Source organism: Hemiscyllium ocellatum, chromosome 39 (genome assembly GCF_020745735.1).
Source record: "Hemiscyllium ocellatum isolate sHemOce1 chromosome 39, sHemOce1.pat.X.cur, whole genome shotgun sequence".
Lineage (NCBI taxonomy): Eukaryota > Metazoa > Chordata > Chondrichthyes > Orectolobiformes > Hemiscylliidae > Hemiscyllium > Hemiscyllium ocellatum.
Window position 1 is genome coordinate 21,247,981 of NC_083439.1, and position 25,454 is coordinate 21,273,434.

At 40.9% G+C, this 25,454-nt stretch overlaps 1 protein-coding gene across 2 annotated transcripts in view; it reads right to left on the reverse strand.

The window, feature by feature from the left end:
- Nucleotides 1-25,454, reverse strand: part of mindy2 (MINDY lysine 48 deubiquitinase 2) — a 59,407-nt gene that overhangs the window by 13,943 nt on the left and 20,010 nt on the right. The window lies entirely within an intron of this gene.

The following is a 25,454-nucleotide window of genomic DNA, read 5'->3' on the forward strand; positions in this document are numbered from 1 at the left end:
TCTTGTTTAAACTTCTCTCCTCTCACCTTAAAAACCCCAGTCTTGAAATCCCCCATCCCAGGAAAAAGGCAACTACCATTAACTCTACCCATAACTCTCATTCTTTTATCAACTCCTACCAGGTCAGCTCTCAACCTCCTTTACTCCAAAGAACTCCCAGCCTCTCTTTCTAACTTAAACTCAAACCTTCCATATCCAGCAACATCCCAGTAAATCTGTTCAGAACCCTCTCCAGCTTAATAATAATTCATTTTGGGAACTAACATTTCATTTATGGGAAAGATAGATTACATCTTAACAAGATGCTTCACAGCCATTGCGAAGCCTGAAATAATGAATGTATAATTCACATAGCTTTGTTCTGTAAGAATATTGTTCCTAGTTTGGTTCGGTATTCTACTGGTTGAGTAAATACCAGAATAAACACAGATTTTCATTTTCATGCAATGTTTATGGCATTACATACATGGAATCAAATCCACATTTTGGACAAAAATAAAGTTCTAAGAAAATCCATGCAAGAGACTTCCTTTTTTTTCCCAGCCTGGTACAGAAGGTGAAGACAACACTGAAACGATATACAAGTTCAATTCTCTTTCTAAAAGAAAACAAAAAAAGCAACACTGACAAGAGAAAAAGCTGTTTGTTAAAATTGCATGTAGAAAGAGTTAGTGGCATTATCACTCAACTATTAATCCAAATATCCAGATAATATTCTGGGGATCGGTGTTTGAATCCTAGCGCAACAGATGATGGAATTTGAATTTAATAAAAATCTGGAAATAAGCATCCACTGACGACCACAAATCCATTGACAATTGTCAGAACAACCAACCTGGTTCATTTCTTTAGGGAAGAAAACTGCCATCCTTACCATTCTGGCCTACATGAAACTCCAAACCCACAGCAACACAGATGACTCTGGGCAATTAAGGATGGGCAATAAACACTGGCCTAGTCCGTAACACTCTCTTCCCACAAATAAACAAACAGAAAGCATTTCAAAATGCCAATTAGTTAGATTAGAGCAGTCAATGATACATCAGTTAAATACAGTAGTCAACTTGCACACAGCATACCACAAACAGCAAATTAACCAACCATGTATTATAAATATTGTATTAGTCATAAAAATCAACACTGTTTTTGGTGGGATTTAAAGACGTCAGAGACTGACATGTCTTAAGTGACGCTACTCACAGTGATATGCTTTCATTCTTTTGTATGATGAAGGAATATTGGCCAAGATGCCAGTTAAAAAACTGTTCTCGGAATAAGGTCAGTGGTTACAGCTGGATTGAGCAATGCATATTGTTTGCTTCTTTAAACAGGAAGCTGCTGCAATACAATTAAATTCCTCTAGATGGTGATGCAGAAGTATTGGAGCTTTCTGCTCAAAGTGAAATTTCATTTTTTATATCTAAGGTTGCATTTGGATATTAAAACAAAATTGTTTCATGTACAATATTGATAAACGTGCACAATTCCTAAAGAAAAACAGTGCTGAACAAAGAGACCTTCGAGTGCAGGTTCATAATTCATTGAAAGTGGAGTCACAGGTAGATCGGATAGTGAAGGCGTTTGGCATGCTGGCCTTTATTAGTCAGTGCATTGAATATAGGAATTGGGAGGTCATGTTGTAACTGTACAGGACATTGGTTAGACCACCATTGGAACACTGCATGCAATTCTAGTCTCCTTCCTATTGGAAGAATGTTGTGAAACTTGAAAGGGTTCACAAAAGATTTATAGCAATGTTGCCAGGGTTGAGCTATAGCAAGAGGCTGAAAAGGTTGGGGCTGTTTTCCCAGGGACAGAGGCTGAGGAGTGACCTTATTGAGGTTTCTAAAATCATGAGCAGCATGGATAAGGGTGAATAGCCAAGGACTTTTTGGTGGAGGTGGAGGCATAGGTTTTTTTTGGGGGGGGCGGGGGAGCATAAGTGTAAGGTGAGGGGAAAGATTTAAAAGGGACCATGGGGCAACTTTTTCATACAGAGGGTGGTGTGTGTATGGAAGGAGCTGCTAGTACAATTGCAACATTTAAGAGGCATCTGGATGAGTCCCCGAACAGAAAGAGTTTAGAGAGATACGGGCCAAATGTTGGCATAATGGGACTAGATTTACTTAGGATATCTGGTCGGCAGAACAAGTTGGACCAAAGAAACTGATAGACATGTACATCAGGGTCCTTTGATCTTCTGTTTCCCACAATTCAACCTCCATGTATTCTCTTTGTTTATCCCACGTGAGCACATCACCTCAAACTTATCCAACTGAATCCCATTTGCCACTGATCAGCTGTCTATATCCTCCTGTGCTAAAAGGCTATCCTTCTCATTATTTACCATCTCACCAATTTTCATATCATTCAGACTTACTGATCATCACTCAAAAATGATTTCGGCTTGAATTTAGATGTACACCACAAATAGTGGGATTGCCAACACTGACCACTGTGGAACCCCAATGAATACAAGCCTTTTGCAACAACACTCCTTGACCATCAGCCTCTGCTTCATGGGACTCAGCCAATTTTGGTTCCAATTAGGCAAATTTCTTTTGATCCCAAGGGCTACTGTCTTCACTATCAGCTTCCCATGTGGGACTTTCTCAAAACACTTCGTTAAGTCCAAAGAAACTCCACTGAATGCATTGCACTCATTTACACACCTGGTTAAATCAAGTTGGTCATACATGAATATTCTTGATTTAATCCCTGCACCTCTTCATCCCCAAAATTGCTTCCAATAGTTTCCCCACCGAGGTTAGACTGTCCAGCCTGCAGTTTCCTGGTTTAGCCCTTGCTCCCATTAACAACAGTATAACATTACATGACCTCCAGTACTCTGGCACCTCTCCCATGGCCAGATAGGAATTGAAAATTATTGCCAGTGGTCTTGCTATTTTCTCCCTTGTCTCACTCAAAAGCCTGGGATCCATCTCATCTGGTCCTGCATGTTTATCTACTTGTAAGCCTTCCAGGCCACTCAGTACCTCCTCTCAGTCTATGCTAATTTCTTCAAGTGCATCAATTTTTTGACCCTAATTTCTGTAACCATATCATGCCTCCCGCTAGTGGAAATCAATAAAATAATATTTTTTTAAGAACCCTACCTACATCCTCTGGCTCCATACACAATTTACCACTGTGGTCCTTAAATGGTCCAGATTCTTTCTCCACTTATGCTTTTATCCTTCACACATTTGTAAAATGACTTAGGATTTTACTAGCCATTATTTTTCATGTTCTCTTTGAGCCTTTAACATATCCTTTTTGAATTTCTCCTTGCACACTGTACAATAGCACTTCTGTTGTTTGAGTTCTTGCTATCTACTGCAGCCTCCCTTTTTGTCTTCATCCAAGCCTGTATATCCCTTGATGTCCAGGGATCACTGGATTTTTGGGTCACTCTTTGTCTGTACTGGAACATGTTGACCTTGTGCTCTTCCCATTTCCTTCTGTAAAGCCTCTCACTGCTCTGACATTCTTCATCGGTCTCATGTAACATTTAGCAGAATGTATATCTAACATTATGGTAGCTCTGGTCATAAAGTGACCTTCCTATATCCCCAATATTCTGTGCATTTTACTGCTTTCTTGCCTCTTCCTATTTTCACAATGCCACATAGTATTTTGTAGTTACAGAAACGGCAACATTAAATATGTCTGATACTTCTTCAGGAAATGTTTATTTACACATTAAGTTGCTTTTTCTGATCAGGGCTTACAGCTAGCCCATTCAAAGAGGTCACTCGTGGAGGAAAGTGTACCCTGTCACATAGTAGATCTGCAAGTTGCCACACCTACAGATAATAGATGTTCTGCCCAATTATGACAAGATAGATTTGTGCATTTCTGAAGAAGACCATTTGCTATATACAAAGTTGACATCAGAAAACTTTTAAGTTAGTAACTGGAAATCCAAAGATTTTAGCCATAGCGTCATACAGCAAAGAAACAGACCCTTTAGTCCAACTCATCCATGCTGACCAGATATCTGAAACTGATCTAGTCCCATTTGCCAGCATTTGGCCTATATCCCTCTAAACCGTTCCTATTCAGGTACCATCCAGATGCCTTTTTAATGTTGCAATAGTGGCCACCTCCACCACCACTTCTGCAGGCTTGTTTCATACAGGCAACCACCCTCAACGTGAAAAGGTTGCTCCCAGAGTCCTTTCAAATCTTACCCCCTCACCTTCAACCAATGCCCTCTAGTTTTGGACTCCCTTACCCTGGGAAAAAGACCTTGGCTATTCACCCTATTTATATCCCTCAACATCTAAGGCCATGCTCCATGTCCAACACTCCAGGGAAAATAACCCCAGCCTATTCAGCCTCTCCCTACATCTCAAACCCTCCAACACCAACAAATCCTTTTAGGTCTTTTCTGAACTCTTTCAAGTTTCACATCTTTCCGAGAACAGAATTGAATGCAACATTCCAAAAGTGACCTCACCAATGTCCTGTACAACCACAAGGTAATGTCCCAACGCCTATACTCAATGCACTGACCAATGGAAAGCAGGCACGTCACATAGATGGGTTAATGCCAGGAAAGGTAAGAGAGGTAGGCAGGTAGTGCAGAAGTCTTCTATGGCTATCCCCATTTCAAACAAGTATGCTGTTTTGGAAAATGTATGGCGTGATGGATTCTCAGGGGAATGTAGCACAAACAGCCAAGTTTCTTGTATCAAGACTGGCTCTAATGTAACGAGGGTTACATCAGGTTCCGAGAGATCAATTGTGTTATGGGACTCACTAGTTCGAAGCACAGACAGATGTTTCTGTTGCCGACAGTGAAAAATCAGAATGATATGTTGCCTCCCTGATGCCAAGATCAAGGATGTCTCAGAGAGGGTGCAGAATGCTCTCATGGGGGAAGAGGGACTAACACTTTAACTCTCCCTCCCACTCCACCGAGGACATGCAGGTCCTTGGACTCCTCCACCGGCAGAGCACAACAACACGACGGCTGGAGGAGGAGCGCCTCATCTTCCGCCTGGGAACCCTCCAACCACAAGGTATGAATTCAGATTTCTCCAGTTTCCTCATTTCCCCTCCCCCGACCTTGTCTCAGTCGGTTCCCTCAACTCAGCACCGCCCTCCTAACCTGCAATCCTCTTCCTGACCTCTCCGCCCCCACCCCACTCCGGCCTATCACCCTCACCTTGACCTCCTTCCACCTATCCCACCTCCATCGCCCCTCCCCCTAGTCCCTCCTCCCTACCCTTTATCTTAGCCTGCTTGGCTCTCTCTCTCTCTCTTATTCCTGATGAAGGGCTTATGCTCGAAACGTCTAATTCTCTATTCCTGAGATGCTGCCTGGCCTGCTGTGCTTTGACCAGCAACACATTTGCAGCTGTGATCTCCAGCATCTGCAGACCTCATTTTTTACTCAAATGAATTCATGGTTGAGGAGCTGATGAATGGGAGAAGGATTTATATTTTTGCATCATTGGAATCTCTTCAGGGGGTAGAATTGACTTGTACAAGGACAGATTGCACTTGAATTGGAAGGGGGCTAATATACTGAGAGGGAGATTTGCTAGAGCTGTTCAGGAGGGTTTAAACTTGTAAGGTGGGGGGGAGAGGGAGATAGCTTGGTGGGTCCCAGGAGATAGGGAGGAAAGACATCAACCTGAGACTGGTACAGTTGATAACAGAAATGAGTTAGTCAGGGACAAAGCAGAGGACAAGATAGGACTGATAAATTATACTGCATTTACTTCAATTCTAGAAACCCAAAAGGGAAGGCAGATGAACTCAGGGCATGGTTAGGAATATGGATCTGAGATATCATAGCAATTACAGAAATGTAGCGCACGGATAGACAGGACTGGCAGCTGAATGTTCCAGGATACAAATGCTACAGGAAAGATAGAAAGGAAGGGTAGAGAGGAGGGGTTATGGCGTTTTAGATAAAGGATAGCATTACAGCTGTACGGAGGCAGGATATTCCCCGAAATAGATCCAGGGAAGTTATTTGGGTTGAACTAAGAATTAAGAAAGGGATAATCACCTTACTGGGTTGTATTTTTGACCCCCTAATAGTCAGCCAGAAATTAGGAAAAAATTTGTAAGGAGATCTCAGCTGTCCGTAAGAATTATAGGGTGGTTACGGAAGGGGATTTTAACTTTCCAAGCATAGATTGGGACTGCCATAGTGTTCAGGGTTTACATGGAGAGGAATTTATTTAGTGCGTACAAAAAAATTTTCTGATTCAGTATGCGAATGTACCTACTGCAGAAGGTGCAACACTTGACCTACTCTTGGGAAATAAGGCAGGGCAGGTGAGTGAGATGTCAGTGGGGGAGCACTTTGGGGCCAGCGACCATACTTCTATTAGATTTAAAATAGTGATGGAAAAGGATAGACCAGATCTAAAAGTTGAAGTTCTAAACTGGAGGAAGGCCAACTTAGAGGGTATTAGGCAAGAATTTCAAAAGCTGATTGGGGTCAGATGTTCGCAGGTAAAGGGACAGCTGGAAAATGGGAAGCCTTCAAAAATGAGATAACGAGAATCCAGAGAAAGTATATTCCTGTTAGGGTGAAAGGAAAGGCTGGTAGGTATAGGGAATGCTGGATGACTAAAGAAATTGAGGTTTTGGTTAAGAAAAAGAAGGAAGCATATAAACAAGATAGTTCAAATGAATCCTTAGAAGAGTATAAAGGCAGTAGGAATATACTTAAGAGGGAAATCAGGAGGGCAAAAAGGGGACATGAGATAGCTTTGGTAAATAGGGTGAAGGAGAATCCAAAGGGTTTTTACAAATACATTAAGGACAAAAGGGTAACGAGAGAGAGAATATGGTCGCTCAAAGATCAGCAAGGCAGCCTTTGTGTGGAGCCGCAGGAGATGGGGAGATACTAAATGAGTATTTTGTATCAGTGTTTACTGTGGAAAAGGATTCAAAGATATAGAATGTAGGGAAATAGATGGTGACACCTTGAAAAATGTCCATATTACAGAGGAGGAAGTGCTGGATGTCTTGAAACATGGGAATGTGGATAAATGCCCAGGACCTGATCAGGTGTACCCGAGAACTCTATGGGAAGCTAAGGAAGTGATTGCTGGGCCTCTTGCTGAGATATTTGTATCATCGATAGTCACAGGTGAGGTGCCAGAAGACTGGAGGTTGGCTAATGTGGTGCCACTGTTTAAGGAGGTTAAGACAATCCAGGGAACTATAGACCTGTGAGCCTGATATTGGTGGTGGGCAAGTTGTTGGAGGGAATCCTGAGGGACAGGATGTACATGTACTTAGAAAGGCAAGGACTGATTAGGGATAGTCAACATGGCTTTATGCGTGGGAAATCATGTCTCACAAACTTGATTGAGTTTTTTGAAGAAGTAACAAAGTGGATTGATGAGGACAGAGCGGTAGATGTGATCTATATGGACTTCAGTAAGGCGATCGACAAGGTTCCCCATGGGAGACTGGTGAGCAAGGTTAGATCTCAGGGAGAATTAGCCAATTGGATTCAGTACTAGCTCAAAGGTAGAAGACAGAGGATGGTGGTGGAGGGTTGTTTTTCAGACTGGAGGCCTATGACCAGTGGAGTGGCACAAGGATCGGTGCTGGGTCCTCTACTTTTTGTCATTTACATAAATGATTTGGATGTGAGCATAAGAGGCACAGTTAGTAAGTTTGCAGATGACACCAAAATTGGAGGTGTAGTGGACAGTGAAGAAGGTAACCTCCGATTACAAAAGGATCTTGAAAAGATGAGCCAATGGGCTGAGTAGCAGCAGATGGAGTTTAATTCAGATAAATGCGAGGTGCTGCATTTTGGGAAAGCAAATCTTAGCAGGACTTATACACTTAATGGTAAGGTCCGAGGGAGTGTTGCTGAACAAAGAGACCTTGGAGTGCAGGTTCATAGCTCCTTGAAAGTAGAGTGACAGGTAGATAGGATAGTGAAGGCAGTGCTTCGTGTGCTTTCTTTTATTGGTCAGTGTGTTGAGTACAGGAGATTGGTCAGGCCACTTTTGGAATATTGCGCGCAATTCTGGTCTCCTTCCTATCGGAAGTATGTTGTGAAACTTGAAAGGGTTCAGAAAAGTTTTACAAGGATGTTGCCAGGGTTGGAGGATTTGAGCTATAGGGAGACGCTGAATAGGCTGGGGCTGTTTCCTGGAGCGTCAGATGCTGAGCAGTGACCTTATAGAGGTTTATAAAATCATGAGGTGCAAGGACAGGATAAATAGGCAAGTCTTTTCCCTGGGTTGGTGGAGTCCAGAACTAGAGGGCATAGATTTAGGGTGGGAGGGGAAAGAAATAAAAGATACCTCAGGGGCAACTTTTTCACGCAGAGGGTGGTAGGAGTATGGAATGAGATGCCAGAGCAAGTGGTGCTGGCCAGAATAACTGCAACATTTAAAATGCATTTGGATGGGTATATGAATAGGAAGGGTGTGGAGGGATATAGGCCGGGTGCTGGCAGGTGCGACTAGTTAGGGTTGGGACATCTGATCGGCATGGACGAGTTGAACCGAAGGGTCTGGTTCTGTGCTGTACATCTCTATGACTCTAAGTATGTATATCTGGATGTCAAATCAAACCATTAATTAGTTGTAGCTCTGACCTTTACAGCCAGCCCATTTACATGGAATGACTCAATAACTGTTCAAATACTGGCTCCTTGGAGACCAAACCAGAGAGTCTGTGGGCTCTTGTGGTGCAGTGGTAGTATCCCTATTTCTGTGCCAGCAGGCCAAGATTGAAGCTCCATCCATTTCAGAGGCATGTAATACAATATCTGAACAGACTGCTTCGAAAACAAAACCAGAGAATGATGGCTGGCCATGGATCTGTTTCACAAGGAATGCCTTGAAGAGGGGAAGGAAGAAAATTGGCACATGACTCATCTAAGTTGTTACCTCTCTTTAAGTAATCCATGTCTGGAATTGACATGTAGTCACATTGTGCATGTGTTCTATTTTAAACATCAAGCATTTCAGCTCTATGTTTGCCCTGGTTCAAACTACCTTATTTTCTCCATCCTAGAATATTGCACCATCAATACATTAGTTCAGCACACAAGTGGATCCAACATTCAATGCACTGCTTAAAATTTAACACACAGCAGTGTAACAGCACTCAATTTTCTGAAAAGAATTTATTCACCGATAAGTGTCTGAACTCCTGGCTTTCATTACTGTAAACCAGAGCAGAAAGATGTTGCCAGTCTTCCATGAAAATTGCAACTCTAATAATCACAACTCAAATAGCAGGAAAACGTACTCGCACTGGTGCGAGAAGATTCGTGAAATACTGACCTCACCTATAACTGCTAATTTGACTTGCTGCCAGATTCAAAGGACGTCTGCTACATTGTAAGGAGCAATATTGCCTAAATTGATCTACAGATCTCACCAGGGTAATTTTACAAAGTTCAAAGTGCTATACAGAATGCAAGCTGTTTTCAACTTCCACCTGATGAGAAGTATTGTCAAATAGGTCCATTAATCGGAGCAAAAAGAAGAAGGTGACAATTTTATAGTGACACCATGTAAACGAGTACATGCAGGTAATAAGGAAAGCAAATAGAATTTTGGCATTTATTGCTGAAGGAAGACCAAAATTAAAATAAGGAAGTGCTGCTGCAGCTAAACAAGGCATTAATCAGACCACACCTGAAGCTGTGTACACAGTTTTGGTCCCTGAAGGAGGGATGGAGCTGTTTCGGAGGCACTTCAAAGAAAGTTTACTAAAACTCACTACGTTCACGCATTCTGTGTGTTTGTGTTATTAAGAGAGATTGAGCAGTTTTGGCAGTTTGGAAAATGAGAGGAGATCTAATTGAAGGGCACAAGATGCTGAAGGGGATTGACCAAGCAGATTTAGAAAGGATGCTTCCTCATGTTGGGCAATCTGGAATAAAATATAATAGACTGTGATTAAGGAGTTGCAGATTTAAGCACAGAGAAGAAATTACTTCTCCCAAAGGGTCTTGAATCTGTTAAAATTCACAACCCTGGAGCGTGGTGCATGCTGGGCTGCAGTAACTTTAAGGAGGAGACAGGTTTTTAATCAGTAACAGGTTGAAGAGTTATGGAGTGTGGGCAGGAAAGTGATGTTGAGGTTGAGATGAGATCAGCCATGGCTGTATCAATGACAAAGCAGACTCAGGAATTGCTTATTCCTGCTGCTATTTCTTATGTTCTTCTGCTAAAGTCAGCTTTGAAATGAGTTGTCACGTTAATACGGAACTTGGGAAGAACAGATAGAGTTCCATACATACTCAGGTAGCACAAACCAGTCATCGAGAGCAACAATTGAAACTGGAGAATGTAGTAGTTATAGGTCTCGGAGAATGGGAACTTAGTGCTTATTTGGTCAGGCTATCCTGATTGGAATGGATTTCACAATCTTCTTGTGTTTCTTAACTGTTTCTTTAATACCCTTAACCATCCCAACTCCACACGCTGAATTTGGAGCCTGACGCTAAATACATGAGAAGGGATGAGAAAGAAAGAGGAACAGGGAGAAATGAGGAGGAACAAGGAGAATTAATTTGTGGAATTCTTCTCACATTTTCAACTGGCTAAAATATAATATCCAGATACAGTAAAAATGAGTTCACTACTGCACAGCTCAGAAATCATCTCAAGAATAGAGCAATGAAATATGAAGAAAAACCAAATGTGAAAACAAAACATTTCATGCTTTCTTACTTAAATGAAGCTATGCTTAGAAAGACAACCTTAAATTCAACAGAACAAAGAATGCTAGGGAAACTCAGTCACAGTTTGTCAGCATTGTGGAGGTAAAAACACAGTTCATATTTCTTGTCTGTTATGACTCTTCTTCTCAGTGTTCTCTCGGCTTGTTTCAGATTTCCACGATTCACAGTATTTTACCTTAAATTAGTGGACTTACATTACATAACAGTGCTTCCCAACATTTTTCATACTAGACTTTCACTGAGGCCTTAATATTGCCACAACTCCTCATGGATAACTATGAGAGGCGGACAGACCAAGAAAAAGAAACACAGATCAGACGGTAGACAGCTGCAAAGCAACCACTATGAGGTCATGACAAATTTCAGCTTGCAGCCCCACTTTGGGAACCCTGCTTTACCGTCACTTCAACAGATATTATTGGAAGATCAACACCTGTTCTTTTCAAGTTTTCAAAAAATGGAATATAATTAACATTGCAAACAAGAGATACATACCCAAAGTGCTTATTTAGATAGTTATCAATGCAAATTGAAAGCAGCACATCATCAGATTTCTACTAGGTTAGAGAAGCCCCTTCTCTGACTATCCTAAATTTGTCTGAATTTTTTCCAATCCTGATAGGATTGGACACACAACACTTCTTAATCTTACTCATTTCCTCTGATTCAAAAATAGTGCATTTCTGCAGCCTTCTAAACCAAAGCATGCAGGTCAAAAAAACTGCTTCAAAGGATTTCATTTTCAGAAAAGAAAATTAGACCCAGTAAGATAATAAAATCAGGCAACTACAGTACATAGGAGAAATTCAATAAAACTAAGCTGACAGCAAAACTTGTTTGCATCAATTTTTCAAAATTAAAAATTACATAATCTCCAAAACTCAAAAGAACAGCAGATGCTGAAAACCAAATTGCTGGAAAAACTCAGGTCTGGCAGCATCTCTGAAGAGAACACCTTCAACACAGAGCTGAAGGGAAAGCAGATTTAATGCACCATGACCCATGAGTGGTGGTTGATGGAAAATATTCAGTTTGGAATCCAGTTACTAGTGGTGTTCCACAAGGATCTGTTTTGTGACCACTGCTGTTTGTCATTTTTATAAATGACTTAGACGCAGGAATAGGTGGATGGATTAGTAAATTTGCAGACGACACTAAAGTCGGTGGAGTAGTGGACAGTTTGGAAGAATATTACAGGTTGCAGGGGGATTTGGATAAACTGCAGAATTGGGCTGAGAGGTGGCAAATGGAGTTCAATGCAGCTAAATGTGAGGTGATGCACTTTGGGAAGAATAACAGGAAGGCAGAGTACTGGGTCAATGGAAAGATTCTTGGTAGTGTGGATGTTCAGAGGGATCTTGGAGTCCATGTGCACAGAGCCCTGCAAGTTGCCACCCAGGTGGATAGTGCTGTTAAGAAGGTTTCAGTCGTAGAGGGATTGAGTTCCGGAACCGCAATATCATGCTGCAACTATACAAAATGCTGGTGCGGCCACACTTGGAATATTGTGTACAGTTCTGGTCGCCCCATTACAAAAAGGATGTGGAAGCATTGGAAAAGGTGCAGAGAAGATTTAGCAGGATATTGCCTGGTCTGGAAGGAAGGTCTTATGAGGAAAGGCTGAGACACTTCGGTCTGTTCTCATTGGAAAGAAGAGGGGTAAGAGGGGATTTGATAAAGACATACAAGATGATCAGAGGATTAGATAGGGTAGACAGTGAAAGTCTTTTTCCTAGGATGATGACGTCAGCTTGTACGAGGGGGCATAACTACAAATTGAGGGGTGATAGATTTAAGACAGATGTCAGAGGCAAGTTCTTTACACAGAAATTGGTAAGGGCGTGGAATGCCCTACCTGCTAAGGTAGTCAACTCAGCCACATTCGGGAGATTTAAACAAGCCTTAGATAAGCTCATGGATGATTTTGGGATAGTGTAAGGGGATGAGCTGAGAAAAGTCCACAGGTCGGCGCAACATCAAGGGCCGAAGGGCCTGTTCTGCGCTGTAATGCTCTATGTTCTAGAACTGACTGCATCCAGTATTAGCTACAATCTCTCTCTCCAAAGATACTGCAAAATCACCGACTCAAGAGTCAAACTTTGCACATGTAATCTTTTAAGCAAGATGCTTTTAATCATCAAGTTAAGAAACAAACTATACTTGTTAACAACACTTAGAATTCAAACAATTGAACACTTCAATGTATGACACTAAAATCCAAATGACTGAACCACTGTTGTGTACTTATTTTTAATTCATGTGATTTTACTCATTTATACGAGATTTATGATGCTCCCGGTTACAGTTTAGTATTTTAGCAATATGTACAAGATCAAAAAAAAAGATGGAACCATTCAATCTTGACACATCGTGACTCATGATCTACTTCAAACTGCTCTCCTGAACTATCTCCATTTACTTGATTAGTTTCATACCCAAAATCTGAGTTCTTGAATATACGCAAAAACAGAGCCCCTCTAGCCGTCTGGAATATAGAATTCGAAATATTAACAACAATTTGAATGAAGAAATTTTTCGTCTCATTCCTAAATGGTAGAACCTTTAGCAGAAATCGCAACTTCAAGATCTAAAGCCCCCAAGTCAAAGGAGAAATCCTGCCTGCATCTACTTTGTCAAGAAAGCACGTAAATAATTTTTTATGTTTCAACTGGATGACTTATTCCAATTTGAGTAACATAGGCCTAATCTACACAATCTCTCTTTCATCGCGTAACTGGTTAATTCACAAACTTATTCCTCGTGTCTTTTGGGTTCAGAGCAGTATTTTCTACATAAATATATTCAAACAGCACATAACATAGCACATGAACATAGTTTGATTAATAAATAATAGGTCCCACAGTAAACCTGCAGTAATCTATAAATTCCTGGCTATTGAAATGCTCAAATTGCATTATACGAACAGGTAGAACCAAGGATTCAATCACATGACCTTTCAAAGTTCCAAGTCTGCACACTCAAGCATACTTTTTAATAGTTGCCTGGCCATGGCTTTACAAGATCCGAACTGAACCTAAATAAATAGAAGCTGAGCATCAAATGCCCATTGCCAATAAACTCTTCAACATCTAACATTGTTTCACTGTCCACAGACTGACTGAAATTTTCCAGCACTAATTCTATTTACTGCAATTAAAATGTACCTACACATCTTGTCACAGTACTTTCATTATTCTGTAATACCCAGAAAAATGAACCCCACCTATTAACAGTTTGAACCTATTAGCTAATTGCTTAAGAAAGGCTGCAAGAAAAAGTGAGGCAACTGTAGACTAGTGAATCTGACTTTAGCTGTAGCTAAGGGGCTGCAAGTGATTCTGAGAATTAGGATTTACATGCATTTGGAAAAGCAAGGACTGATTCAGGATAGACAGCATGGATTGGAGCACGGGAAATCGTACCTCTCAGATTTGATGAAATTTTTTTTTTTGAAGTTACCAAGATGCTAAATAAAGCCAGAGTGGTTGACACTGTCTACATGTATTTTAGCAAGGCCTTTGACCAGGTGCCGCATGGTAGACTGGTTAGTAAGCACAGATCACACGGGATCCAGGGAAAGATAACCAACTGGATTCAAAATTGGCTTGATGATCAAAGACAGAGTGTGATGTTAGAGGGTTGTTATTCAGATTGGAGGCCTGTGTCTAACACTGTCCCGCAAAGACTTGGTCCGGATCCACGATCATTCAACACTTCGAACAATGATTTCTATGAGAATATAGGAGGTATGGTTAGTAAGCTTGTGAATGACACCAAAAGTAGTATCATTGTGGACTGGAACAAGGTCAGCTAAGAGTTTAAGATCTTGATCAGATGGGCCTATGGGCCAAGGAATAGCAGATGGAATTTAATTTACTTAAGTGCAAGGTGTTTCATTTTGGGAAGGCAAACCAGGGTTGGACTTGCACAGTTAATGGTAGGGCTCTGGGGAGTGCTGTCGAACAGAGGGACCGAGGGTGCAGCTTCATAGTAGATTCAAAGTGGCATTGCAGATAGACAGGGTGGTGAAGGAAACATTTAGCACACTAGTCTTCATTGGTCAGTGCATTCAGTGTAGGAGTTGAGATGAGATGCTGTACATTGATGAGGCCAGGGTGACAATTCAGGTCACCCTGCTATTAGTACGTTGTTAAACTAGAAAGGGTACTTAAAAAATTAACCAGATGTTTGCCAGGACAGAAGGGTTTTAGTTATAATGAGAGGCTGAATAGGCTGGGGCTATTATCCCTAGAGCATCGGAGGCTGAGGGGTGAATTTAGAGGTTTATAAAATCATGAGGGACATAGATAGGGTAAATAGACAAGTTTTTTCCCCGGGGTGGGGGGGGTGTGTGCAGATCTCAAGAGAATAGGTTTGAATTGAGAACGAGTAAAAATTAAAAAGGGACCTGAAGGGTACATTTTTCACACAGAGGGTGGTGCATGTATGGAATGAGCTACCAAAGGAAGTGGTAGAGGTAGGTACCATTACAACATTAAAATACGTTGGACAGGTACACGAAGAGGAGGATATGGACCAAACACAGGCAAATGGGACTGATTCAGTTTAGGATACCTAGTTGGCACAGACAAGTTTGACCCAAGAGTCTGTTGCCATGCTGATTCTTTGACTCTCAATCTTTCAGTTAGTACTTTTCCAAAAATATTAAACAAAAAAAAACACTACATGATTTACTTTGGATGTTTCAATGTATTGTAATATAGCAATACTCAAGGTAATCAACAGCCAAAGCTTGATTACACATCAATCCCTCAAAGGTTGCGTTCACACAATCCTCCTCAATAAGTTATTCCGTTGATACTCAGGCCAATTTCATAAACAAAGAAATAAGAATACACCACAGAAATTAAAAACAAACTTGCCTGAAAGCAAAATACACTTTAGCTCTCATTTTAAGTGCTGATAAAACTACACTGCTCCTGGAAAGCCAAGAATAAGTGCTAACAACTAAGAATTGTACTATGTGTCCTTGATAAGAATGTACCTGTCAGGCAGGGAGAAAGTGGTCGAGCAAGGGAGCAGTGGTTTACAAAAGAAGCTGAATCTCTGGTCAAGAGGAAGAAAAAGGCTTACGTTAGGATGAGAGTGAAGGCTCAGTTATGGTGCTCAAGAGTTACAAGTGAGTTAGGAAAGACCTGAAGAGAGCGCTAAGAACCAGGAGGGGACACGAGAAGTCATTGGCAGGTAGGATCAAGGAAAATCCTCAAGCTTTCTATTGGTGTATCATGAATAAAAGAATGACTACGGTAAGATTATGGTTAATCGAGGATAGTAGGGGGAAGTTGAGTGTGAAGCCTGACAAGATAAGGGAAGCACGAAATGAATATTTTTCATCAATATTCACACTGGAAAAAGACAATGTTGTTGAGGAGAATACAGAGATACAGGCTACTAGACCAGATGGGATGGACGTTAGCAAGGAGGTGTTAGCAGCTCTGGGAAGTGTGAAAATAGCTAAGTCCCCCGGGCCAGACTGGATTTATCCTTGGATCCATTGGGAAGGCAGGAAGAAGATTACAGAGCCTTAGGCTTTGATCTTTATGTGATCATTGTGGACTAGAGTAGTGCCAGAAAGCTAGGAAATAGCAAAAGGTGTCCCCTTGTTCAAAAAGGGTAGGAGAGACAACCCTAATAATTATAGACCAGTGAGCCTTACTTTGATTGTGGGTAACATGGTGGAAAAGGTTATGAGAGATAGAATTTATAATCATCTCAAAAGGAATAAGCTGATTCGGGATAGTCAACACGGTTTTGTCCAGGGTAGTTCGTGCCTCACAAACCTTATTGAGTTCTTTGTGACCAAACAGCTGGATGAGGGTAAAACCATTGATGTGGTGTATATGGATTTCAGTAAAGCATTTGATAAGGTTCCCCTCTGGAGGCTATTGCACAAAATATGAAGGCATGGGACTGAGGGTGATTTGGAGGTCTGGATCAGAAGTTGGTGAGCTGATGGTGGTGGTTGATGGGAAATGCTCATCCTGGAGTTCTGTCACTAATGGTTTACTGCAAGGAATTCTTTTGGGGCCTCTGCTGTTTGCCATTTTTTATAAATGACCTAGATGAGGGTATAGAAGGATGGGTTAGTAAATTTGTAGATAACAGAAAGGTCTGTGAAGTTGTGGATAGTGCTGAAGGATGTTGGTTACAGAGGGACATAGTTAAATTGCAGAGCTGGGCTGAGACGTGGCAAATGGAGTTTAATGCGGAAAAGTGAGGTGATTCACTTTGGAAGGAGTAACAGGAATGCAGAGTACTGGGCTAATGGTAAGATTCTTGCGAGTGTAGGTGAGCAGAGAGATCTTGGTGTCTATGTACATAGATCCCTGAATGTTGCCACCCAGGTAGATAGGGTTGTTAAGAAAGCAGACAGTGTGTTAATTTTTATTGATGGAGGGATTGCGTTTCAGAGTCACAAGGTCATGCCGCAGCTGTGCAAAACTCTGATGCAGCCACACTTGGAGTATTGTGTACACTTCCGGTCACCACATTATAGGAAAGATGTGAAAGTTTTGGAAAGGGTTCAGAGGAGATTTACTAGAACGTTGTCTGATATGGAGAGAAGGTCTCATCAGGAAAGGCTGAGGGACTTGAGGCTGTTTTTGTCAGACAGAATTTTGAGGTGACTTAAATGAGACTCACAGGATGTCTCCCAACTTGGGCGGCACAGTGGTTAGCACTGCTGCCTCTCAGTGCCAAGAACGCGGGTTCAATTCCCAACTCGGGTGACTGTCTGTATGGAGTTTACACATTCTCCCTGTGTCTGTGTGCGTTTTGTCTGGGTGCTCTAGTTTCCTTCCAAATTCAGAGATGTGCCGGCCAGTTGAATTGGGCGTGCTAAATTGCTAATGGGTCTAGGTGGGTTACTGTTTCAAGGGTTGGTGTGGACTTGTTGGGCCAAATGGCCTGTTTCCATACTGTAGGGAATCTAACCTGATAATCAGAGGGTGAGATACAGTTGACAGTGAGAGCCTTCTTCATCAGATGGTGGTGGCTAGCATGAGAGGACAGAGCTTTAAATTGAGGGGTGATAGATATAAGACAGATGTCAGAGGTAGTTTCTTTACTCGGAGTAGTAGTGGCATGGAACAGACAGTCTACAACACTAATAGACCTGCCAACTTTTAGTGCATTGAAATGGTCATTGGATAGACATACGGATGAAAATGGAATAGTGTCGGATAGACAGGCTTCAGACTGGTTCCACAGGTCAGTGCAATATTGAGGGCCGAAAGGTCTGTACTGCGCTGTAATGTTCTACGTACTCTGTAAAATAACTTATGCATTGAAACCTGTTTCTTTCATCAATGTTTCTATATGAAATTTCTACTGGAAAACGAAGCATCAAATAAATCCAAAATTAAATGCACAATTTTTCACCTTCCTCACCGATTACCATGCAGGTGAAGCTCATAATATAGGTCACAGCTGGGCCTCCAAGCCCCAGTGAATGAAGCCCATCTGTTTCCTGGAATTTTCAGCTAAATGAGAAACTCCTGCTCAATGATGCAGATGATAATACCCTCACATCTTCCTTAATATTCAAGTTAGTGATGAGAGTAATTTATTGCTCTCAGCTCTGCCGAGTGTCTTTCCACAAAATAGAAGTAGAACAGGCTGTGTTTATTTAATGCTAATACAAGTCAATAGAGGTAATTTTGTACTTGAGCCAAATCTGCAGAAAATGGCAACTAAAATTTGCTTTTATAATGCGCACTGCATTGCTCTATGACACAGTCTAAGCAAAATAAGCAGCAGCAATTAAATCACGGAAGTGAATGTTATTTATGATTATCAGACTGATAAAAGAGCAGCCAATTAAAGAAATTAAAAACAAGGACATGAACATTATTTCTCAATTTATTCGACATAAACCAAAAGAAAAAGAAACCTGCCATTATCATTTCATGTCTGGACAAGATTAATATCATTTGATTGTCTCAACAAATTCAAAATTTTGAATGCTCAGGTACATAGTCAACTGTAAAAGTAATAGTCAAAACATTTTACAGAATATAAAATGAGAAGAGCTGTATTTTGGCTTTCCTATGATGTACTGCATTCTGGTTAATTTCAAGTTTATTGTTAGCTTCTACTGATCTGTAAAAACAAGGAAAAAAGGTGCAAACAAAGCAAAAGCAAGGTTGATTAGTGTCAATGTCAGAAAGAAAAATGTAGATTAATGCTTTGAACAACATCTCCTTCCGAACTGAAGAAGGGAGAAAAGCATTTTAACAGAATTCAAAAAGGTGAGGGCAAAAATGGATTTAAAAACAGAAGCAAATGCAGATACTGCAATCTAAGATTGAATGTTAATGCAAAAATACAGGGAATTTTCCCCTGTATTTGTGCATATCTTAACTTTCTTCTCTTCTGTCTTTCTAGTTTCAGTAAGATGCTTCTTCATCTCTCAGCTTTGAAGCAGGATGCAAAGGTTAATCTGTCTTACTCTCCAGGGATGCTGTTCAACCTGCATTATGAGGAGAAACTCAAAAGACTTCAGCTATTCAGAATGAAGAAAATAAAGTTAAATTAATGTTTCATTGTTTTTATAGTTCTGAAAGATTTTGATAGAATGAAAGAAAGCACAATTGATTCTGGTTGGGGAATCACTTTTGAGACTATAGCAATTTCAAATTATCAACAAGTGAGAGAGATTCAGAGAATACTTTTCAAGTACAAAGTTGCTGAAATAAGAGGCCTCTTTTCATCATCTTGAGCATTTGTGACAGAACATTGCATTTTTAAGGCAAGAATTGATCATCTTTTGAAGCACAGAAAGATACAGGGACAAAGAGGAAGGGCAAGACAGCAGACTTAAGCTCTGGATTTCCCCAAACTAGGCAACACCCTGTGTAAAATAGGTTATGATTTGAAGTGGAAAAGGATTCTTTGTATGAAAACTATTTGTCAAGCACTGAAAAAAACACCTTGTGGAATCTGATCAAGAAATAGCTAAGAACAAAAGAACACATGCAAATATCAGTGAAATTCCTAAAACTGCTAGATCTACTAAACTGAGCACTGATCAAAGGACTGAAACATCATATTACATTTAGATGAAGCTATCGCAAAGTGCAGGTTTGTTCAAGTGGTTAAAACACAGGTTGCACAAATGGGAAATTAAATTAAATTCAGAACACCTGCCCACGATTGTTTAATTGAGGAGAAAATGTCAAGCAACTGAATTATCTTTAAATAGTATCATGGGATATTTTAAATTCACCTGGATATAAACAGCTTTCATGCCATATTGATAAATGCATGTTCAGTAATGCAACACCCTTTCAAGACCACACCAAGGAGTCAAGCGGAATTTTCTACTTACATTTTCAATGGGTCTTAACACACCATGTTCTGACCCAGTGCTGGAAATGCTACAACAGAACAAAGTTCATGCATGCAATACCATATTTTGATTTTGATAGGAAGCAATCTCGCCACTCTGTCAAAACATTTTCTAACAGTACAGTCTGTTGTGGAGGAGCGGAAAATCAGGTGCAAACAGGGGCTGGGAGCCCAGAGGTTCTAAGGGAAGAGATATGTCTGAGGCTGGTATAGTAGAGAAAAAAAGCAATGTAAATACTCAAGGTAGACAAGAATAGGGCAGAAGACAAGGCAAGATTGATAAATTTAACCTCATTTATTTCAACGCAAGAAGCCCGACAGGTAAAGCAGATGAACTCAGGGTATGGGATATCAAAGTATTACTGAAACATGGCTCAGCAAAGGGCAGGACTGGCAGCTTAGTGTTCTGGGTATAGATGCTACGGAAAGAACAGATGGGGGGGGGGGAGAAGGGGTGTAAGTGTTTTTGGTTAATGATAACATTATGCCTGTATTTAGGGAGGATATTCCTGGTCCAATGAAATTATATGGTTGGAACTGAGAAATAAAGAGATGATCACCTTATTGGGATTGTACTTTAGGCCCTCCAATATTCAGCCAGAAATTGAAAAACAAATTTGTAAGGAGATCTCAGTTACCTGTAAAAATAACAGGGTGTTTATGGTAGGGGATTTTAACTTTCCAAACACAGACTGCAACTGTCATAGTGTTAAGAACTTGGATGGAAAGGAATTTGTTAAGAGTACAAAAGAAAACTTTCTGATTCACTATGTGGATGTACCTAATAGAAAAGGTGCACAACTTGACCTACTCTTGGGAAATAAGGCAGGGCAGGTGACCAAGGTGTCAGTGGGGAAGCATTTTGGGACCAGTGATCATAATTCTATTAAATTTAGAATAAGTATGGAAAAGAGTAGATCTGATCTAAAAGTTAAAGTTTTAAATTTGAGTAAAGCTAATTTTGAAGGTATAGGCAAGAACTTACAAAAGTCATTTGGGAGAGCATATTCATAGGTAAAGGGATATTTGCAAAATGGGAGGCCTTCAGGTATGAGATAACAAGAGTTCAGAGGCAGAATGTTCCTGTTAGTGCTAAGGGCAAGGGTGGTAAATGCAGGATGGCTCAAGAAATTGAGGTTTGGGTAAAGAAAAAGATGGAAACATATCAAGTTTAGATTGAGTGAATGCTTAAAAGCATATAAAGGCAGTAGGAGTATATTTAAGACGGAAGTAAGGAGGGCAAAAAGAAGACATGAGATAGCTTTGGCAAATAGGGTTAAAGAAGAATCCAAAGGGATTTTATAAATACATTAAGGACAAAGGGTAACTAAGGAGAGAGTAGGGCCTCTTCAAGATCAACAATGCCATCTACGTGGAACAACAGAAGATAGGTGAGAAACAAAACAAATACTTCACATTAGCATATATTGTGGAGAAGTATGTGGAAGCCAGAGAACTTGGGGAAATAGTGATAACTTGAAAAGTGTCCATATTACAGAAGAGGTGGTGCTGAATGTCTTAAAAAGCATGAAGATGGATAAACCCCCAGAACCTGACCAGATGTATTTCAGAACTCTGTGGGAAGCTGGGGAAGAGATTACTGAGCCTCTTGCTGAGACACTTGTATCATCAGTAGCCACGCGTGAGCTACCGGAAAATTGGAGGTTGGTTAATGTGGTGCCATTACTTAAGAAAGGTGGTAAGGAAAAGCCAGGGAACTATAGGCTGGTGCGCTTGATGTCACTGGTGGCTAAGTTGTTGGAGGGAATTCTGAGGGACAGAATTGACTTGCATTTGGAAAGGCAAGGACTGAGTACAGACAGTCAACATAACTTGACGCGTGGGAAATCATATCTCACTAACTTGGGAGATTTTTGCAGTGCCAAACAAGATTGAAGAAAGCAGAGTGGTCGACTTTGTCTATGTGGACTTCAGCAAAGCTGAAGACAAGGTTCTGCATGGTAGACTGGTGAACAAGGTTAGGTCACATGGAATACGGGGAGAACGAGCCAACTGGATACGAAGTTGGTTGAAGGTCAGAGATAGAGGGTGGTGCTTGAGGGTTGTTTTTCCAGACTTGTGACCTGTGGCCAGTGGATTGCCGTAAGAATCTGTGCTGAATTCACTGCTTGTTGTCATTTATATAAATTAATTAGACATGAATATAGAAAGAATGGTTAGTAGATTTGCAGATGACACATTAAAATTGGTGTGTAATAGACAGTGAAGGAGGTTCTTTCACAGAACAATGGGACCTCCATCAGATGGGCCAATGGGCTGAGGAGTGGAAGATGGTATTTAATTTAGAGAACTGAGGTGTTGCAGGATTTATACGGTTAATGGTAGGACCCTGGGGGGAGTTGCCAAACAAAGAGACTTAAGTGTGCAGGTGCACAGTTCCTTCAAAACTGAGTCACAGGCAGACTGTGGTGAAGAAAGCATTTAGCAAACTTGCCTTCATTGGTCACGACACAGAAAATAAGATTTGGGTTGTCACTTAGTAGCTGTATAGGACATTGATTCGGCACTTTTGGAATACTGCATTCACTTCTGATCTCCCTGTTGTTGGAAAAATATTGGGAAACTTGAAACGGGTTGAGAAAATATTTCCCAGGACATGGCCGGGATTACAGGACTTGAACTATAGGGAAAAGCTGGGGCTTTTGTTCCCTGGAGCATGGAAGGCTGAGGGGTGACCTTAGAGGTTTATAAAATCATGAGGGGCATTGGACAGGGTGAATAGCCAAGATCTTTTTCCCAGGGTAGGCAAATCCAAAACTAGACAGCATATACTTGAAGTGAGAGGAGAAACATTTAAGAGGGAACGGAGGGGCAACTTTTTCAGGCAGAGAATGATGCACGTATGGCATGAGCTGCCAGGGAATTGGTAGAAATTGGCTAATTACAATCATTTAAAAGGCATCTGGATAGGTGCATGAAGGAGGGTTTAGGGGGCTATGCGATAAATGCTAGCAAATGGGACTAGATCAGTTCAGGTCATCCGGTCAGCTTAGACATGTTGGACCGAAGGATCTATTTCCAGGCTGTGTAACTCTGACTCTATGTCATCGGTTTTCCAGGGCTAACACTGAGATTTGCCATTAACATAGCTGCAAAGTTTGGTCCATTGACTTAGATGAGTGGACTCAGCGCAATCTAGCCAACTTTGTTTACAACATAAAATCAGATGAAAAAGTAAACTTTTAGGAGAATCCATTAAGGTTGCAAAGGGTCAGAGGTACATTACGCAAGTGCGCAAAGGAGTGGGAGACAGAATACAATACCGGGAAATGTAAAACAATTCATTTTTGAAGGAAATTTTCAAAAGATTGATTTTATTTTGACAATGTTGAGACACAGTAAAAAGTGAGGTCAGCAGATGCTGGAGATCAGGAACAGGAAATTTGACGTTTTGGGCCAGAGCCCTTCCTGATGAAGGATGTTCCTTGGATGCTGCCTGACCTGCTGCGCTTTAACCAGCAACACATTTTCAGCAATGTTGAGAGACAGACAAGTCTTGCTATCTAAAGGGACTTTTATGTCCATACACACAAATCACAAGTTCAAGCAGGATTGTTGTACTACTCTGGAATTAAGGTTCACCAGACTAATCCCTGGGTTGCGGGGATTGTCTCGGAATAGCGATTTGGTCCTTAGCCTTTAGAAGAACAAGGTTGGTCTCATTGGATAGAAGCTGAGGAGTCTCAAACGGGGAAATCACAACCTTGGAATATTAGAACGAAGATAAGAATTCTTCCCAAAAGATGCCCAATCTTAGAATTTCTAAATACACAGTCATTCAGTATATTCAAGAGAGTTTAGAAGATTTTGGATTCTAAGAGAATCAGGGATAGTATGGAAAGATGGAGTCGAGGTCGATCAGTCTTGTGCTTATTTAAGTGCTACTCCTACTTCTGTATATCTGTTTAAATGTGAATGCTGTTAACCTACTGCCCCTTACCCATCTATTTTAGTTAAATGTAAACTTTCCTTGGATACTAACAACTGAGATAAACTGAACTAATTTCATTCTATTGACAATATACATTGCACAGCAAGTAGCAGTAGTCATCCATTTGCCAGGAGGAAAGAAGGCAGCCCAAGGTTCTGCAACCTGCCAGATGAGCAACATGATCATTTTCAACAGGTCCTGCAGCCAGCCAAGGACAATTTCTTCTGGTGCCGATCAAAAAGATGCCATCAGACAGCAGCTATGGCTGTGGCCCAGTACAAGTGGTGGCGATAGCAAGTGATTTGGAGTCTGGTGTTTAAAGGTTCCTTTGTACCTTTAGCAGCAGGACTACAAGTCAAAGGGTCAAGCACAAGGAAAGACCACACAGTGGAAGGCTGGACATTGAACAGGCTCAAGTTGCAGAGTTAGACAGCAAGAACGGCTGTTCCAAAATGCTGCACATCATGTGGGAAATGAAGCTGAAACCACTCAAAACTCACCAAGATTATAGGTGTTATTGACTTACCAGCCTGAAAGGTAACAGTATTAAATGGAACAATTTTAAACAATAACTGAATGCCTAAAGTTGGGAAGAAGGCGGTGAGGTTGACAGCTTCACTCAGTCGAATTAATGATCTCACTGAAACTGTAATAAAAAGAAAATTCTGAAGAATTGGAAGCTCTGACAACCGTCTGTACAGACAGAAAAAGAGTTAACAGTTAGAGTCCACTGTGATTCTTTTTCAGATTTCATAGTCACAGTAGACTCAAAAGTTAACGGTCTCCCCATAGACGCTGCCATCTCTGTCACGTTTCTCCAGCATTTCCTTTTATAATTTCAGACTTTCAGCAGCCCCAGTATTTTGCTTCGATTCTCCAAAACTAATTCTGGGGTGCTTCCAAATGCTGATTTCACTCGTATAAGTCAAAACCTGGGAGCAGGATTGGCTGGCTACCTGCTCCATTATCTGTATCTGTTGAATGTTCTGAGATAAAATAAAGTTTGCTCGACCTTAACTCATATCCTTTCTATGAACCCTACAGAATCAGTGCCATTAAGTATGTCAGAATTCCAAGAACAGAGCGTGATGCCTTGTCAGGAATTTGTTGCTCCTGACAGTTACATGTTTACGCATTACTATCAAAACGAAATTAATCTGTTTTAGGCTGGAGATTGAAGTTAACGTGCTAGTGTCTTTTTTTTTAACCCTTCAGGCCATAAAAGACAGAGGCGCAGAAATCTGGCCATTCGATCATGGCTGTTCTTTGTTGATCATGGCATGTCATATTGTTCTTAGTGATGGGCTACATATCAACTTAGTCATAAATTGAGAATATAACCCATCTGCAAAGGTTTTTGAGCAATTTAACGGTGATAGATAGTGAAGGCTAGCTCACTAACGTGAACAACAATGCATACTTAATTAAATTTTACTT